The sequence below is a fragment of the Anomalospiza imberbis genome, chromosome 8, assembly GCF_031753505.1.
Source record: "Anomalospiza imberbis isolate Cuckoo-Finch-1a 21T00152 chromosome 8, ASM3175350v1, whole genome shotgun sequence".
In the NCBI taxonomy this organism is placed as follows: Eukaryota; Metazoa; Chordata; class Aves; order Passeriformes; family Viduidae; genus Anomalospiza; species Anomalospiza imberbis.
In genome coordinates this window covers 32,248,686-32,266,490 of record NC_089688.1, presented here as the reverse complement: position 1 = coordinate 32,266,490, position 17,805 = coordinate 32,248,686, and the positions used below count along the sequence as shown (strand labels likewise).

Here is a 17,805-nt window from a genome sequence, read left to right as displayed (position 1 = left end):
GGAGAATTTTCCCCAGGTTGGAGATCAGTGCTGGTTTCCACTCCAACAGCTATTGAAGTCAGTCAGACTCAGTCCAACATGCCCTATGCAGATGTCAGCACTATCCCCAAAACACGGCTACTCACAGACACTTACAAGCATTTGGATGTCTATTTCTCTGTAGATGGAGAAAATTTATATTCCATTACCTTCCTTTAAAATGATACATAAAGCAGGAAGACAACTTGTTACAATAGGAAAAATTTATTGAACTAGTTTCTAGGGTGTATTTATTCGTAATATAAATTTTCACTAGGTGATGGATTTAGATGAATGTAACCTAAAGACTCTGGCTCTTTCCTCCTACTAGTTCATGTCTTGATAATTAATGAAGATTTAATTTTTTCTTGGAATTTAGTACATAAAAATACATTGGTTTTGCAGAGGTCATTAACTCCAGGGTTTGTACTGAGCCACAGGGTCTCCATGGTTGATCTTGGGCTGCTGCAGGTTCCAATCCAGTTTTCTTGCTATGAACCTTTGTTTCATTTTATCGCTCTTTGGGTTTATGAAAGAGACTGGGAAGGAGAACCTACTTTTGCTTCTGACACTGGTGTGTGACCTCGGGTGCACCACTTGGCCCTTCTTGGTTTCCACAACTGAAACATGAGAATAACAACACCTTGCTCCTTTGTGTGAGCAGCTCAGAACTTCATTAGGGAAAAAACAGATACAGAAGAGAGAGGTGATTCCAGACCCTAGGCAGGGAGAAGATTCAGAGTGATGGATAAATCTGTGGCCAAAAAGAGAATGGATCCGCCACAAACTGTTTGGGATGATGCCCTGGCCAGCTGGGAGCCATCAATGGATTTTGGCATTGACTTCCAAGAATTTCAGAGTTTGACCTTCTACACTGCAGGACCTCACGTGTAAACCAGAAATAGCAGGATTTCTGTCTTCCCATTCCCTCTCACCAACATGGATTTTGCACCCCTTAAGGACAGACTCTGTCTTACCTAAGGTGTTAAACTCGGTTTTGGTAGGAACCTGGAGGAAGACTGAAAGGCAGCAAAACAACCCTGCAAGGAACACAACCATCAATAAGAGGAAGAAGGGTGAGACAAAATAAGGAGGAGTTGTTTGTAAGTCAGCATTGAGGCCCTCTGGACTGAAGCAGGCACGGGGTGTGGGCACAGCAATTTCAGTGATAAATTTGTATATAAACTATGGGATAAACTCCGGCCTCTCTGAGCAGCTTCCATTCACTTGAGTGGGAATTGCTTCCTTGCAGCTGAGAGCAGCATTTGTCTCTCTATGTGTAATGATAAAAAAGAGGAAGAGCCCTCTTAGATGATCATCACAAAAATGATCTTGGCCTTTCTAACACTGATACCAAGAATTCAACTGAAAAGCCCCCCTCGTGATGGCATTTCTGCCTGAATTCAGAAATTCAGGTTGTTGGCTTGTGTGAAAGAATGCACAAAGTTTCTACTGAAAACAAGAAAGTATTGTATTCTACTGAATGTACACAAGAAAGCAATGGCTTGACTTCCTTCCATCCATACCCATGGAATCACAGGATTGTTAAGACTGGAAAAGACCCTGTGGAAACCCCTAGCCCAGCAACACATCAGGTCTTTCCCCATGGCAAGGGGGATGGCAGCAGCTACTCCCCAGAGCAGGTACTCACAGTCACTGCCCCAAGGAAGGGAGCTGCTGCCAGGAATTAAAGGTAGCCAGCCATTCCTTGCTTAGTGTAAATATTTTGCAGCCTGTTTCAATCCTCCACACTGGAAAATGCTCGCTATTCCCAAGGCAGGTGAAATCCAACTGAGACTGCTTCTTCCAACACCTCCAGCTTCCTTTTGGAGCTCTTCTGGGGTTCTCCAGCCTCCAAGGGACCATGGCCAGCAGTCTGACTGTCCCTGAGGGAGGTGGCTTTGGCCTCGAACAGGCTGAGCCACTTTTTGCCCAAACAAGAGAATCACAACAAGCAGCCGCCTCAGGAAGAGTTAAAACAAAGAGTCCCGCTATCGCTTAAGTGTTACAAATCTTTCCAGTTAAAATAAATTATTCAGGAGATGTCAGCCTCCCATCAGCACCATATGAGCTACATTTTTAATAGTTCTGTGCACTGAACACGTTCTGTCATAATATCAGTGAGACTGAGCTGTGAGACGAGGACGGGGGAAACGCGAGCGCGCCGTGAACATGAAAGACGAGCTGCTTTCTCTGAAGGGCCATGAAACACACGTCGCTCCAGGCAGAGTGGAGGGGAGTCAAACAGACAGAAATAATGCACTGACTTCAGCAATCATAGCAGGAGCCTCTTCATTTCCCTCAAAAGCCTTGTCCTACCTGATGGATAATTCACCCACCACCTTCCACTGTCTTAGGTCTCATTTATTGTGAACAAATCCACTCTGTGGCTCCACCAGATTTTTCCAAACATAAGCTGGAATCAACAGCTACCCTAAAGTCTCCTAGCTTAAACAATGAAGAGTCTTCTGCTCCATGTCTCCAGGTATAATAATAAAAGAAGGGAGCATTTCTCTTTGCTTCAGATGTTAAAATAACCACCTATCTGCCCAATGACCCATGTATTCATGTATTTATCCAAATCACAATCCACTTGGCCAAACCCTCCTATCTCCTGTTCCTGTTTCTGTTCCAGAAGAGGGGAAAAGGACCAGATTTCCCACAGGGAAGCTGTTTGGGCTAAGTAAACCAAGAGCAGAGTCTCTTGACCTACTAAAGGGAAATGGGCTGTTGAGGAATGAGCCCAAATTGCTCCTGAGTAGGAGACCAAATTGCTCCTGAGCCCCTTCTTGCTTCTGAGTAGGAAAACAATTTTGCCTCCAGTGCTGCAGCTTCAGCTGGTTCAGCTTTTAACTGAGCGAGAAGGAGACTCAACGAGCCACTGCAAGGCTCTTGCAAATCAAAGGAGAGAAAAGGGATGGGGACTGGGAGATCCACAACCTGTTCCAGCAGCACTGGGAGGCACATCAAATCCCTGCTTCTGAGGAGCAAACACCACCTGTGTCTTCTCCCTCACAAATGAGAGCAGCTGGTGACACAAGCACAGCAGCACCTCAGTAGCTCTGGTTTGCTTTTAGGCTGAACCCAGCAAGGTTAATTAAGGATGTTTTACTAACTGGTTCTCCTCAGACAGACTTAGATTAAGAGATGGCTGTTCAGGCCAACAAGGCAGCATATGGAGGATGGAAGAAAGGACCAAGGTTTGGCAGGAGTTGAGGAAAAAATGCAGCCTCTTGTTGATGGTTCAGAGGTTCTGATGAGTGTGAGGTGTGAAATCCCTCTGGATGCCCTCACACACCCCCACCGCTCACCCAGCACCTCCCTGGGACTTGAAAGAATCCTACAAAGCACAAATATGCTGCGGTCAGTCCTGAGTGGGCCCTGATGGCTGAGCAGCCAGCAGAGAGAACCCCTACGTGCCCAGGCTGGAATGAAGAAAATCCAAATGCAAATATGCTAAAGGATCACTTGCAGGAGTCAAGTCCCCTGGGGAGTGGCAGGATGAGCCTCTGCCAACACGGTGGTTTCTGGGAGTTAGGCTTGTGCCCAAAGGAGAGCTGAGTGATGCCATCGACCCCAGGGAGTGCAGGAAGGGCACTGAAGCCTGAAGGTACAACTGGACTACAAGCTTGCAGCCACAATGCTCTTGTCTGTGTGAAAAACAGAGCAACAGCCCCTGCAATAAAGCCAGAACTCCATCAATTTCCCCATTGTGATTTATGCCTGCTCCCTCAGCTGTAAAACAGCTTAACTCCACTCACCTGCAGCAGATGGGTTTCATCTGCCATGGCTTTGTACCTTGTAAACTTGGACGCAAGGAGGATGAGCTGGCCCTGTGGTCAGCAAGAGAATGCTTGGTAAAGGGCAATCCATCATCCAGGCTGGAGCCCACAGACACAGGAGTGGGCTGGAAGTCAGCTACCATGTGGATGCACCAAACATTTGGTGCAACAAGGGTAAAAAGAGAACAGGAAGCCTGAGCCTGCTTGCCCAGAGACAGTGATTGTAACAGTGCCTGTCCTCACAGCACACAATGCACGTTCCTGCAAGACTGCCATGTGCCACCTGAGGAGGGACATCTGGGGAAATACTTTCCTTTGGCTACTAGGGACGGTGAGGAACCTTCATCCCATCAAGTGTGAGGTGAGCAGAGCACCAGGATGGAGAAGCAGAGCGAGGGTGGGGAGAGCCAGCTGCTGTTTTTTGGGAGCAATGCTGCCCAAGGTATCAGGGAGGTCAATTCCCTTCCTCGTCTCCTACTCACCCTCTGGAAAAATAGTTTATCTGACATCCACAAAAGAAACACTGATCTTTTCCAGAAGTACTGAGCCATTAATTCTGGGCCAGGTCCAGTACTGGTTACAGTTATGGTACCTCCAACAGGAATTGTGCTCTTCTAAATGGAATTTCTAGCAAGGATAAAACTGAGCCCCTGCAGTACACATCTCTCTGAGAAAAGCACATTTCTGAGTGGCCTCTGGAAAGCTGTTCCTTGTCATGTTACTCCCCATCCACTCCAGGAGTCCCAGTCATTCCCTGGGAGGCTGAAGACAGTTCTAGGTATTTCCAGACCTGGTCTGTGTTAACAAGAAGTCAACCATAGTGCAGCAGCCAGAGGTGCAAAGATGCAGTGACCTCGTGAATAGCAAAGACAGACCCAAGCCAGAGCAATTGGTGCTGTTTGGAGCCAGCCTGGCAGTGGCTGCATTAAGAATGCACGGACTCGAATGTGGAACATGTGTTTGCTGAGAGCAATAAAGCCTGAGCAGGAAAGCTGGGGCTGCTGAGCCTCCTTCCCACTCTTGGCAGCCTCAAAGTTGCTTCTGGTTTATGACTTTGGGGGTGAGAGCACGATCAAGCAGGTGGGCTGAGAGGTGAGCAAGGGTTTATCCTGCCATCTGTCCCCAGAAATCGTGTGTCAGAAACGACCGACAGCGATGGGAGCGGCAGGATTCGGGAGCATCAGCAAAGCTGGGGTCAGGTCCAAGCGGGTGCCTGCTCTGGCCAAGCCCTGTTTTTTATTTAAACTCCTAAAATCAGTTGCTGCTAACCCCCTGAGCAGCTTTTTTGGATTCTGTGAAACACTGATCTGCTCCAAGCACCCCATGTGATGGCAGTGGCCAGGAGTGGGGGCCACTGAGGGTCCCTGGCAGAGAGGGTTCCCCAGGAACACCCAGACCTGGGTGACTGCTCTGCAGCCTCAGGAGATTTTGGGGCAAAGCCAGCCTGGCTATACCCCAGGGAGCTAAGCCCAGAAAAAGCCCTTCTGCTGGGGAGCAGGAGGATGCACAGGTTCAGGTCCTGCCCAGTGCATGAGGTGGCCAATGTGGGAAGGGTTAAGGTAACCAGAGTCCCAGGCTTGTTTACCCCAAGCATTAGAGAGGGATAGTTTGCTGTGAACACACTGATCAATATCTCCCAGCTGCCAGTTTAATCAGGATTAAGTGAGCAGCTATTAATTCTGCTCTTTTCCAACAACATTGAGCCACCATGTGAAAACATTTCTTCCATCACAAACAAATTAACCTTGATATCATCTATCCAGACATCTTAAAGGGACTTAAAAAAGAAAACCCCAAATCAAAACAGTAACAAGAAGGGCCAAGACCAATAATCTGGCTTTAATTAGAAGTTTTCCAGCTCACAGCTCCATGAAGCAGCAGCAGGGGTGCTTGCTCAGAGCCAAGGTGTGCTTGCCTGGCACACTGGGTGCCGAGACAAGGCTGGATGGACACCTGCAAAGCCACTTCTGAAGTGTTTGGAGTCCTAAAACATCGTGGAGGAGCAGGGAGCAGCCACCAGGCCCCCAAAGCCCCTTCCAGACCAACGTCAGAGCAGAGACACCTCCCTGGGATGTGGACAGAAACAGGTGCCCCTACAGCAGGGCAGATTTGGACTGCTCAGGTGTTAACAAAGCAAATCCCTCAGCCCTGGAGCACCCAGCCCTCGCAGCAAACCCCAGAAAATACTATAACAGCCCGACTGGCGCAGGCTGCAGCTCACCCACAGGCACTGAGTATTTGTAGATGTGCAAACTGCTTCTCCTGTGACACACACCCACCTTGGGCCAGGGGTGGCAGGCAGCCACCCGGCCCAGCGCGCGGCCGCGCGTGCGAGCACGCCGCAGTAATTCAGCCCTGGGACTGAGCTCCCCGGGCTAAAGATGACAGATGCTTCCAGATCCACCAACAAACGGCCACGGCACAGCTGCTCTGAAGAGCCAGCTTCTATTTTGTCTCCTTTTCCCTAAAAAGTCTCTTGTTCTCATCCACGGGGTGACTCATGGAGGAAGAGAACACATCTTAGGAAGAAGGGAAGCAGCACACACAGAAGCCCAGCTCCGAGCTTTGTAAAAGCCCTTTCTCTCAGCTATTCTGCACATGGCAAAGGCACCAGAAGTTCTCTGAAAAAAAAGGATGACAGACGGGGCTGGACTTTCTTTCCAAGCTTCCTCTGAAATCACACTTGGCACAGCAGCCCCGGCCTGTTGAAAGAGCATGGGAACGTGCGTGGCAAGAGCTGCTCTCAGGTTGGAGCTCTCTGGGCTTTTCTAAGCCATCTGGGCTCTGATTTAGCTTTCAAGTCTGTCAGTCCCAAATGAAAAGTCAGCTCCTAACCCAAGGGTTCAGCTCGGGGTCGACAGCTGAGGACTGTCTGAAGAACTCACTCTTTAATCCTCCTGGTTAACAGCAGTGGGGAAAGGCCTTTGCCACTGCAGAGGAAAACTCACCTGATCCTTTCCCATTTCCCAACTCCAGTGCCTCATTAGCTGGAAAAATTCTGCTGTTTCCCCTCTGCTGGAAAAGGAGGGAGAGACCCAGTGCAGGCAGAGCTCAGGAACTGATGATTTTTGCAGTGCTGAGTTACACAGCCCTTCTTCCAGCCAGCAGAGCAAGGCAGTGCTTGAAAGGCCGGTGCTCTCCCTCCAACCCTGAACCTGAAATCCCAGCTGGAATAAGTTTCCTGCTGCTATTCCCAGGTGAAAACCCCAATGGCCAGGTGAAAACCACCATGGCTGCTCATTGGTGAGCAGCCTTAGATCAAACAACTCCAGAGCAAGCCCCATCTGCTGCAAATCCTCATTCTTTATGGAACTCCAAAGCTTTGTGAGATGCAGGGACACCTGTCTCCCTCCTTCCCCAGGTGGATGCAGGGAGGTCCTTGAAGAAGGGACAAATTTCACCATGACTCACCAGCTGGTGTGAATTCTGCCCTCTTGGTACCCTATGCAAGCCACAAAGGCCCAGCCTTGGGCTGGGGAAGCACGTCACGAGTGGTGACAAGCCTTTTCAGAGCAAACCTCAAAACTCTTTCATTGCAGAGCTCGGCTTCCTTCCGCACAAACCATCTCTGAATTGCAAAGTGACACCCAGCCCTGATTAATAGATGTGTGGCTCCGGGCCTCCACCCTCCCCACTTGTGTCAGGAACGATGCTGATATGAATTTAACTGAGGAGCTATTGTTCAGAACGGGCCGCGTTGAGCCATATTTCATCCAGAAGAGCAGAGATTGGAGGGAGGTTGGCACATGGCAGAGCAGGTTCAGATAGCACTGAAGGTCAGGCCAGCTGCAGCGCGGAGGGCTGGGAGCTTTCAGGATCGTGGATAAAATCGTGCTCTCCAAGGGCTGGGTATAATCCGGGTGACAGCCGTTACCCAGCGCCGCCTCTGGGAATGTTAAAATAAGGCTTTGCAGTGTTTCCCGAAAGATCTTAGAGAGTTTTACAAACATCAGGGAACCAAATCTCTTGGTGTTCCCAGGGTGCAATACAAACCAGCTGGGATAACCCAGCGAGGCAGGTCTGAAAGCGCCAATGACTCTTTCATTTGTTTTACTGAAAGGGAAACTGAGGCCCCGGGGGAGTCGAGCCAACATTTCCCTAATTTGAATGCCTGATGTTAGGCAACTCATCTGCATGAAGAAATAATTTTTAATTTTTACTACTACTTTTTTTTTTTTTAATCAGATTAAAGTATTACAAGGTTGACCCCCTTCCAGACAGCTTGGTTGGCTGCACTGTGTTTCAACACTTGGATTTTTCCCACAAAAACACCACCACTATATTGCAGAAATTTGTCATAGGTCTGCACATGCTTACACAGAGAGCCTTGAAAATGGCAACACCAAGTAAGTTTTTCCCACAAAAGCAAAAATTTCCTTTGAATATTACAGCTGATATATAAAATATATACTTACTACTCCATAATTAAGAAAGCCTCCACAACTTTAATGCATATTGCCCTTGATCATGTGGAAGCAAGGAAGAACAAAATCATTAGAAGCTGAATTATTCTCAAAGCCTATTATCATGGTATAATCTTATTAAAGAAAATTCATGCTGGTGTAGCCTCTTACCTTCACCACTTACAGAAGAGCCATGTGGTGTAGTTCTGAGTGCACAGAGATAATAAAATTACAGTGAATTATGTGGCCTGTGTATGGCCAAAGGAGCATAATTCCATCCCTTCGAGGAGGGTTGCTGATTTTTTCTCAGGGAGGCGACACCAGCACTACTCAGTTACATAAAGGGACTATTCATCATTATCTGCAGACAAGCAATTTTGGAGATCTCGGGGCTGCCAGTGCAGAAGGGCACAGCTTGCTGCCACGGCTCGGCCAGCAGCCAGTGCTGCCTTCCTCAGCCTCCACGGCCTCGCGGGCTGTGGGTGCCTGGACCTGCCCTCCCAACAGCCCTGAGAGCGTCCTCTGACACAGCCTGGGCTATGGAAGGTGTGGAATTAGATTGTTAGGTCCCTTCCAACCCAAACCATCCTGTGAGGGAGGACAGGGCTCACTGCTCCGGCTTCCCCACGGCTGTCCCTGCAGCTACATCAGGATGCTGCACACAGGGCAGGGAAATCCCACCTGGACTGTGGTGATAATGGGGACAAAGAATGCCACAAGAGCCCAGGCACAGCCGAAGGCCAGAATAACCTGTCAGCAGATGTGGGGGAGCTGGACTGGCCCTACAGATCCACTTTCCACCAAAACAGCACTGGTGAGTTCTGAACTGGTCCAGCCACCACAAAGCCTGTACAGCTCCATCCAACTGAGACAGCTATTTGGGGAGAGGACGGGTGGCACTGTGGGGTTTGGGGTTTTGGGACCAGCTGCTGTCTTTCCCAGCCAACCTCTACAGAGGGGGTTTAGCTGGTCATGAGTTAGGGACACAATACAGGACACATGAGGAGAGAGTTCTTGCGTTCATCGTCAAGCGTGAGAGACTTGTTCTAAGAGGCTGGATTATCCTGCTCACTTAACTTTATGTAAACTTTTCAGAACTAACATTTCATTTCACCCTTTTACTAAAAGAAACATAAGCTTGCATTCCTTTTTGCAGATGATCACACTTGACACTCTTGGGAACGAGGAGCTCATTTAGCCTTGTGAGGTGCCTCTTGCTCTTTTGGGTCTGCACATGTGTCCAGGTTCAGTTTATCTCAGCTAAAGTGGATTTCCTTTGTTTTATTTTTCTTTTCCTTTTTTATAGTATCTAGTTTATGGATCTGTGAAAACAGCCATATGTGGTTGGCTGCAGTTCTGTTAAGCACTTGAAGATGTTACTCAGCTCCTCTGTTTTCAGTGGAACTCTAATGCATTTATTCTGCTTTAACAAAGCCTTAATCTTGCCCCTTCCTGAATCTGTGCAGGGTTCAGTGTTCACCAAACTCCCTGAAACAGCCAAAACACCAAATAAATTTGCCTGCTCCTGCTTGGTTCTCAGCACAAATTGCAATTAGTGAGCAAGGGCTTCACTCTAAATAATTTTTCTCCCATTGTCTGCCCCGAAGCTGGAGCGGAGCAAGAGATTGGAAGAGATTGAGTCTGGCAGCAGTGTAGTTGAAGGCACATCCCTGCTCCCTGCTGTGCTCCTTGAGGACATGTGTTCAGAAAGCAGGAGGCTTTAGCCACAAGAGCCATGTATTATCACCCTTTGAATAGCCTGCATTGCTGTTCTCCTACAAAAGCCCAGGGAAGGCTCTTTATCTGAAACCAGAATTGCATGAAAATTAGCTGGGGCTCATGAAGTAGCATCTGTAGTACCTTTTTTTATAACCCTGCTTTACCTCTCCTCATCTCAACATGTAAATCCTGTTGCTAACGAGATTAATGGCACAGAAAGCTCAGGAGCAAAATCTGTGGCTTTTGGAGGAACACAGAGCTGAAGTTTTCTCAGTAAATTACATTCAGGCTGTTCAGCTGCAGCCCTCAAGTGCCTGCTAACTTCCCCAGTTCTCCCCAGGGTTATATGGCCATGTCTGCACACACACAGACACAGCCTCACATGCATCTGGGGCTTCTCAGTGTCCCAAAGTCCTGTCTTTACCTGGAATTAGATTGAATCACCTTAGAATCACAGAAACATTTTTAGGTTGAAAAAGACCTCAAAGAGTCCAGCCCCAGCACTGCCAAGCCCACCTGAACATCTTTTAAATCCCTCCAGGGATGGTGACCCCACCACTGCCCTGGGTGGCCTGTCCCATTCTTCTCCTTAACTTTATTTCAGGGTGCTGAGGTGTTTGGACATTTCAGGCTGTTGAGGTGTTTGGACATGGCCTCTTCTGGCTGCAGGCTCTCTCCTCTCTGTGCTGCCACAGGAGTGACATTATCTTATGCTCATGAGTTCACCTTACAGCATCTGCTGTCCCTCCAGCTCCTGGCAACCTCTTTGGCACATAATTAGGTTTACTCACTCAGTGCTACTCCTCCTCTCTGCTCAGTGGGTTGGGTACTTCTCTTTGCAGAGGTGATGGCTGCAATTCAGCCCTCACTGGGCTCCAACCCTCTCTGCCTTGCTTGTAAACTCATACCACAGACTTGGACATCAGGCAAGCAGGACTCCTAAATCAACCTCCAAATTGTAGTGTAAAATCTCCTCCCTCTAACAGTGCAGGGCACACCCAGGCCTGCACAGTCAAGGACTTGATAAACTGAGCAAACACCAGCTACTGACTGGGTTAACATGGCCAGTTAGGGCTCTCTAAAATGAGATTATCCTGGAACTGCAGAACTCACAGATGTCATGCCACTGCCACGGCAGGGCTCAGCAGTTGTGGAGTGGTGTCAGGGGGGTTTGGGACAATCCCAGACTTACCATTCAGGCAGTGATTTGGGCAGAGAGACGTGACCGAAGTAGCCATAAAAACAGTGATATGCTGCTGTGTCACAGTGTGAGGGGAGCTGCATGGCACCAGTTACAGAAGTGTCACTGGAGGTGCTGTGGCACCAAGAGCAGAAGGGTTTGCACTGTCAGACTTGTTGCAAGAAGTGCCACACCTCAGTCCTGAGTTGGTGTGAGGTGCTGCTGCGTGGCTGTGCTGAGCTTGGCTTGTTTCAAGTGTGACCCAGATGAGAAGTTCTGACTTCAGGAAGCCTTTAGTTCTGGTCTAAGTGTCACCTCACAAGCTGCTTGACTCATAACCACACGCTCTTCCTGAGCTCACGCATTTTCCTCCCCAGCCCTGCCCTTGAGCAAGTGCTGCTCTTTCAGAGCCTCTTCCCTGCTCCTCATGGCCAGGAGAGCACGAGGCAGCTGCACATTCCCAGCTCTCCCCACAGATCTGTCTGTCTTTTGGGGGAAAGCCAGGTTAGAGGGCAGATCCTTTCCACCAGCCTCTGACCTGTCCATACTGGGGGCACCCGGAACATTGATACCTGCTGGGCTGTTCCTCAAAAATCAAGCCCTGACACCAAATTCATAGACACGATGCACCAGCTTGTCAATGCCTTAACTGCCCATGTCTCACCAGTAGTTTTGGGATCCTGCTCCCCTTCAGAGGTGAGTTTGCATTTCCCCTGTGCCCTCCCAAGGACCTCCAGGTGGTTTAGAAACAGGAAGGGTTACTGCAGACAGCTGAAGGTCACAGCTGGAAGAAAAGGGATCACAGATATTCAAAAATACTTTTTTTTTGTGGTTGGAGAGGCCTCAGAAGCAGTAACTTTTTGACTTTGCAAACATGTCACTTCTGGTAGGAGTTGGGTGGAGGCACCATCTACAGCAAATGCCTTTCTCCTGCCCCAGGCAGCATCCAGAGAAAAGGAAAGGGCTGTGTTTTGTCTTAAAGAAGGGCAGAAACAGGTGCTGCCAACAGAGTGGAAGAAATTAAGTGCAGTGCTTTCCAGGGAGAACACCCTGTTTGCAATCCCTTCATCATCTGGCACTAAAAAGTTGGATTAAAGTAGGTCAGTTCCTCCAGAGCTGCAAAGGTGAGAAGCAGAGCTGTAGCACAGCCCAGACAAGAGCTGTTTGCCCTTCCTGACCCCCTGGATTCTGACATTTCAGCTTGAGCTCCACTTTTCTGATCACAGCTTTCCCTGGCCACTGCTGCTGTGCCAACACTGAACACCTTCTCCTTGTGCCTGCTGGCAGCAAAGTGTGTTGTTTAATCTCTGTCCATCTATCGCAAGGTAACAACAACCTCCTGGCCCTGCTATTTGTGCCCAAAGCAAGGCAGAAAATGGTACCTCTTGCTCAGCAATTAGATATGCAAAAGGCTCAGAATTACAAATTCCCCCTGTCTTCCACAGGGTTGGAGGGGACTGAGAAAGTCAGGATCCAGAGCTGAAGGGGTAGCATGGAAGTAACAATCCAGATCTATATTCCCTCTATTTCTGAGAGCAGAAGAAAATGGTGAATGGATGCACCCTTTGAAGTAACCTGAATTCCACTTGGATGAAGAATTTAATTAAGTGCTGCAGGCTTTAGACAACACATTAATATTTTCAACAGTTTGATCCCAAACAGCCATTAAAACTCTTTCTGATATGTGCTAATGTGTGTTACACATTTCTGTTTTAATTAGAACAAGATTGTAATCCATACTTCAGTTAAGTTCATTGCACTTAGAATCTTAATGCAATCAAAAGACCAATCACTCCTTAGCTGAGTCCATTTTAATTAGCATTTACAGAAAACTTTTAACTGTGTGCCTGTCCTTCACTGCAGGTGATGAGGGGAGAGATGATGAATCATCTCAAGCTCTGTATTTTGTGTCCCTAACTCATGGCCAGCTAAACTCAGTTTGCAGAGGTTGCTTAGAGGCAGCAGCTGGCCCCAGAACCCCAAACCCCACAGTGCCCCCCATTATTCCCCAAGCAGCTCAGCTGGGCTGGCCCAGGCCAGGATGGCATGGTCAGACCTGGCCTGCTCATGGTGATGTTTTGGGGCCAGTCCAGCTCCCCCACATCTGCTGACAGCTTGTTCTGGCCTTCTCTGTGCCTGGGCTCCAGTGCTCTGTCCTCACATGTGCTTGTGCTCCTGACACCCCATCACGAACCAGCTGGCTCTGAGTCACCACCTGCCCCTCCCTGGCACAGCTACAGAGGAAACCTTCATATAAATCTCTGCAAAGTCTGAAATGTAAAGGGGATTGCTCAAATCAGGCTGAAAACAGCAGCTTCTCAATGCCCAGCATTCCAGCCAGGAAATGTACTGCCTTTGCTGAAACAAGTAGATGAATTTTCTCCAGACTTCCCCAAACCCAATGGCCAAATCTGTGAAGCTCAGGATATATATATATGGATGGATCTGGGAACAACATGGAAACTAGACAAGGATAAGTCAAATTGGAGCTGCTGTTGGACAACTTCCACATGGTTTTTGTAAAGCACAGGCTGATTTTGTCTTTTCCCATCAGACTTTGCCCCATGTTTGGGACAAGGCTCCACACAACAGGGATGGAATGGAGAGGATCCCCCTCTCCCTGTCCCCAGCTCTCTGAAAACCAGAATGGGGCAGGAAGAATTAATTATTTATTCCTTCATTCCTCAGTGCAGGCAAAGCCAAACTTTCCCTGTCTCCTGGGAGTGCATATGAGAGCCAAGGGCTGAGGACTGAAACCTGGAGTGAAGTCCCCCAGTGCTGAGTGAGGTGTTTTAGTGTGTAAACCTTCCTGAAACTACAAATGAGGAGGAATATGTTGGGACAGAGGGTTTGCCACTGCACAGCAGCATTCTGAGAGCACACCCACCTGTCCCTTCCCAGCACAATTACTAATACTGTATTTTTTGCAGACTTCAGGTGCCTGATAAATCTCTAACTTATAAGATAGAGATAAAGTTTAGATATAAATTTAGGGCTAAATCTCTAAACTTATAAACTTATAAATCTCTAAGTTATAAAGTGTCACCTGGAGAGGTCCCTCCTACCTCCCCTTTCACTCTTCCCAGCTTTGCAGCCCTTGTAACCAGGATAACACCTGAATGGCCCCAGGCACTGTGATCCCTTCCTGCAGAGCATCGAGTTGGTTTTCTTTCAGCTTCATTCCCTGAATCCCCCTTCTCCCTACAACACCTGTTCCCCAGGCTCTGCTCACTCAATCCCAGGGCACAGGATAACCAGTGCTGGCACCTTTCATTATTTTTCCTGGGTAGGAATCTTTTCCCTGACACTGGGCAGCACAGTGGTACATCCCACCTGGAAAACATGGTCCAGCTTCACCCTGTGAAAGGGATTTAGCTGCTGGTATTGGAAATTTTGCCAGCATTCTGTGCCATAAGTTTGTGCCTTAAAAGCCACATGTTAGATCTGCAGTGACTCCCTCCCTCAGCACTCTGCAGAGGGGATGTCTGAAGAGCAGCACTGATGGACTGCTCATCCTGGAGGATGCTGTGGGTGGAGGCCAGGGGCACACCTGGAGGTTCCTAGCTGGCCCTGGCCCTGGTGTAATGCTTTTTCTCTTTAAGCCAGGTCTCATAAGCTCTCCTAGACAAACATTATACCCTTGATATCTCTGCTACCTCAGGTGGCATAAAAGAAGCAGGATGTCTCCTGTGACAGTGTTGGAAACAAGAAGTTTTAATAAAAGGCAAAATAAAAAAGCTCTTTACAGAGAAAAACCGAGCCAGGGCAAGAGGTTCTTGCTCCTGCTAAATCACTTCACAAAAGCGATTTACTTCTTTTGTTCTCTTCTTTTTCTAGTGAATGCTTAGGCAGGACTTTTTGGCTTCTGTCCAATTAGCTATCCTTAAGTTTGAGGTAAAGTCCCCAAGGTCCTGTGAGGTGTCTTTTAACCAAATTGAGGAGAGAAACTTCTGGGCCTATGTCCTTTTTAAGGAGACAAAGGGTAACTTGTTCACTCCATCAACAGGGGGCACATTCCTACACTGGTGGGCATCAGCCTGACAGCCCCTTGCAGCCTCAGGGTGCACCAAGGCACCAGCACCCACTGAAAGGTGCCACCAGTGCCAACACCACCTCCAGCACTGCAGTGGGACCACGCCACAGGAGCACCCACTGGCCCAGCTGAGCCTTCTGTTTGCCACCTCAAAGCCCTCAGGAGGGCTTAATCCTGTTTTCAGATCTAATCCATTAAACAAATGTATTATGCAGATTTGCTTTTCTCCTGCAGCTCCAGCAAAGCTCTGTGTCACATCTCTCTGTTACACAAGGTTTTTGCAGTGGTCTTGCTCTGAGCACAGAACACTATCAAAATCTGCCTGGCACAGACCAACCAGCCTGCAATTTCACAGACTTTTCCTGCAGGACCTCCAGCCATGGACACTGCCATGTGCCTGCCATGCTCTGCCTCCCTCAAACCTCACCCAACAGCCCAAATCCTGCCTGCCCCAGCCTGAAGAAGCCAAAGTCACCTTGAGCAGGTGAAGACTGAAGAGTACAGCCCAAAGGACATGTGGTATCTACGGCCTAGTAAAGAAGGAAAGGTTTTTTTTTTTTTTCTTTTTGAACTTACAAATAGAGCAGAAGACAAACCCAGTGGGAAGAAATTCCAGCTCTTTTCTTTTAATTGAAAATAGATCCATAAAATCCTGCTAAGTCTACTGGCTAATGCAAGCACTGGGAAGCAGCTGGCATACACTTCCCAAGGGCAGAATATGTCACAATCATTACACTTAAAAGTCACAGGGGTCTAAGTTTAAAAGCAAAAACTACACTGATGTTCCCTCTTCCTGCACTCACTCACTGCTCCTGACCTCCTTCTGCTAACGTAGGGAGCCTGATTTTGGAATGCTCCCAAAGAGATCAGAAATAATGGTGAGTCAGTGATCAAGTTTTAAAGATGTGATGTGGCAGTGATTGGATTTTCCAGTGTGATGTATCAGCTGAAGTCTGGCAGTGTGCTAGACCTGCTGGTCATGGGAAATCCTACAGGTCTGAGTCAAGAAGAGGGATTTCTTCATGTCTGGTAGATCAATGACCTCCAGCAACTGTGAGGTCTCTGCATAGTTTATAAATAAATAAAGAAAAAGGAAGATTTAATCTCCCTACTATGCAGGGCACTGCATATGCAAATATTACACATATGAATATAAAGTAAACTAAATTCAGACATCAAAACCTGCACCTGAAGGCCTATAATTAATTTTTCAACGCATTTTTCAGGTGAGATTGTGGCTGAATGGCCAAAGGTGAGCAAAAAGTACCCAGTCCCTACTGCTGGGTGGAGAACTGGGCACCACGCTGGTGTGTGACATGGGACACGTCACTTAACAGTGAGGCAAAAGAAAAGCAATGCACAGCTTGCTTTTCACAAGGAGCTTGCTTTTCTTACAGGAATATCTGCTCCAGAGTTGTGGGGAAATGGGACTGTGGGGAGTGGAACTGTGGGAAAACAGCCCTTGGATCCAGCAGAGGAACGAGGTGTCTTTGATGCCATCTGCTGGAATGGTGGCTCCGGGGCCTGGGACCTGCTGCTCTGCTGGAGACCACAAAATTAGGGCTTGTTCCCATGTGAAGCTGGATGCTGCAAGTGGGATGCAGGCTTGGAAAGGCTGCCAGGCCAAAGTGATGCTCTGCAGGAGCCAGGGGTGCAGTGGGACTTGCAGCAGCAGAAGTTTTCAGAGGATTTCCACACCAGGTATGCTGTCCTGTGAGCCCACAGATGTCCAGGAAAAGCTGGCAGGGAGGCAGAGCCCAAGGAATGCTGTAAGGCTCGATCTGCAGGAGATAATGGCACTCCTAATTAGGAGTGGAGAGGAGGGACACAGAGCTCTTTAAAGGGGGAAGAGCTTCCTCCATTTCCAGCTAGAGCCCAGTGCAGGTACCAGACTGAAAGCACACAAGGCTGGGCTGCTGCCTGTAAATGACAGGAAAGCAAGATTTGGATGGTGTGTCAGAAATCCCTGGGATTTTCCCACGAGGATGGGCCAATCTTCATCAAGTCACTGCACAGCACCACCTAAGTCTTCCTCCTCCCCCATGTGCCTTTCAGAGCACCAGACCAGCTTATGGCAGGAAAAGCAAGGCTCAGATCTCTGCTTATCTCACTTGTGCTGGTGCTGCTTCCCCTCTAACAGAACCAAAATCACCAGATTTTGCTTTATGCAGACACTCTGCAGGACAAAGGGACAACACTTTGGTGCTTTTTGAGTCCTAGCTATTTTACAAAGATGTTAAATGCCGTATTTCCCTTCCTGGGGTGATTATTTACAGGAGGTTGTGCCTTTTCTTTAAGAACCACAGCAGGTAAGACCAAGACTGGCCCAGGGTTGTTTTTCTCCCTGTCCCAGTAATTATGATTTGCAGATAGGAAATTGCTGACGAGTGTCCCCTTGGATGGCAGACCCAGCAATCTCAGGATAAAGGACATTTCTCCCACACTATCTCCCAAAACAAGCTTGACAACATAGTGACAGCCACGTGGCCTGGCTCCTCCATCAGCCTGGCAGCTCCAGGGAGAATCAGCCCCATGCCAAGCCCTCCTGTGCCTTTACAACAGTGCTGGGCCTTTGGAAAGCTCCTCTTCCATTTTGTTGTACAAAGGATCCAGCAAACAAAGGGAGGGGAAGAATTGGCTGCCATGGGGAAGAAGCAAAGGTGGTGGCAG

General features: G+C 48.3%; 2 protein-coding genes and 1 long non-coding RNA gene across 4 annotated transcripts in view; 2 read left to right on the top strand and 1 right to left on the bottom strand.

Annotated features, from left to right (window-relative positions):
- OAT (ornithine aminotransferase) overlaps positions 1-17,805 on the top strand; it is a 345,851-nt gene that overhangs the window by 261,298 nt on the left and 66,748 nt on the right. The window lies entirely within an intron of this gene.
- LHPP (phospholysine phosphohistidine inorganic pyrophosphate phosphatase) overlaps positions 1-17,805 on the bottom strand; it is a 74,320-nt gene that overhangs the window by 18,566 nt on the left and 37,949 nt on the right. The gene's annotated exons all lie outside the window — the stretch shown is intronic.
- Positions 15,131-16,486, top strand: LOC137478412 (uncharacterized). The gene is made up of 2 exons (XR_011001550.1): positions 15,131-16,013; positions 16,362-16,486. It is a non-coding gene; the product is annotated as an uncharacterized lncRNA (long non-coding RNA).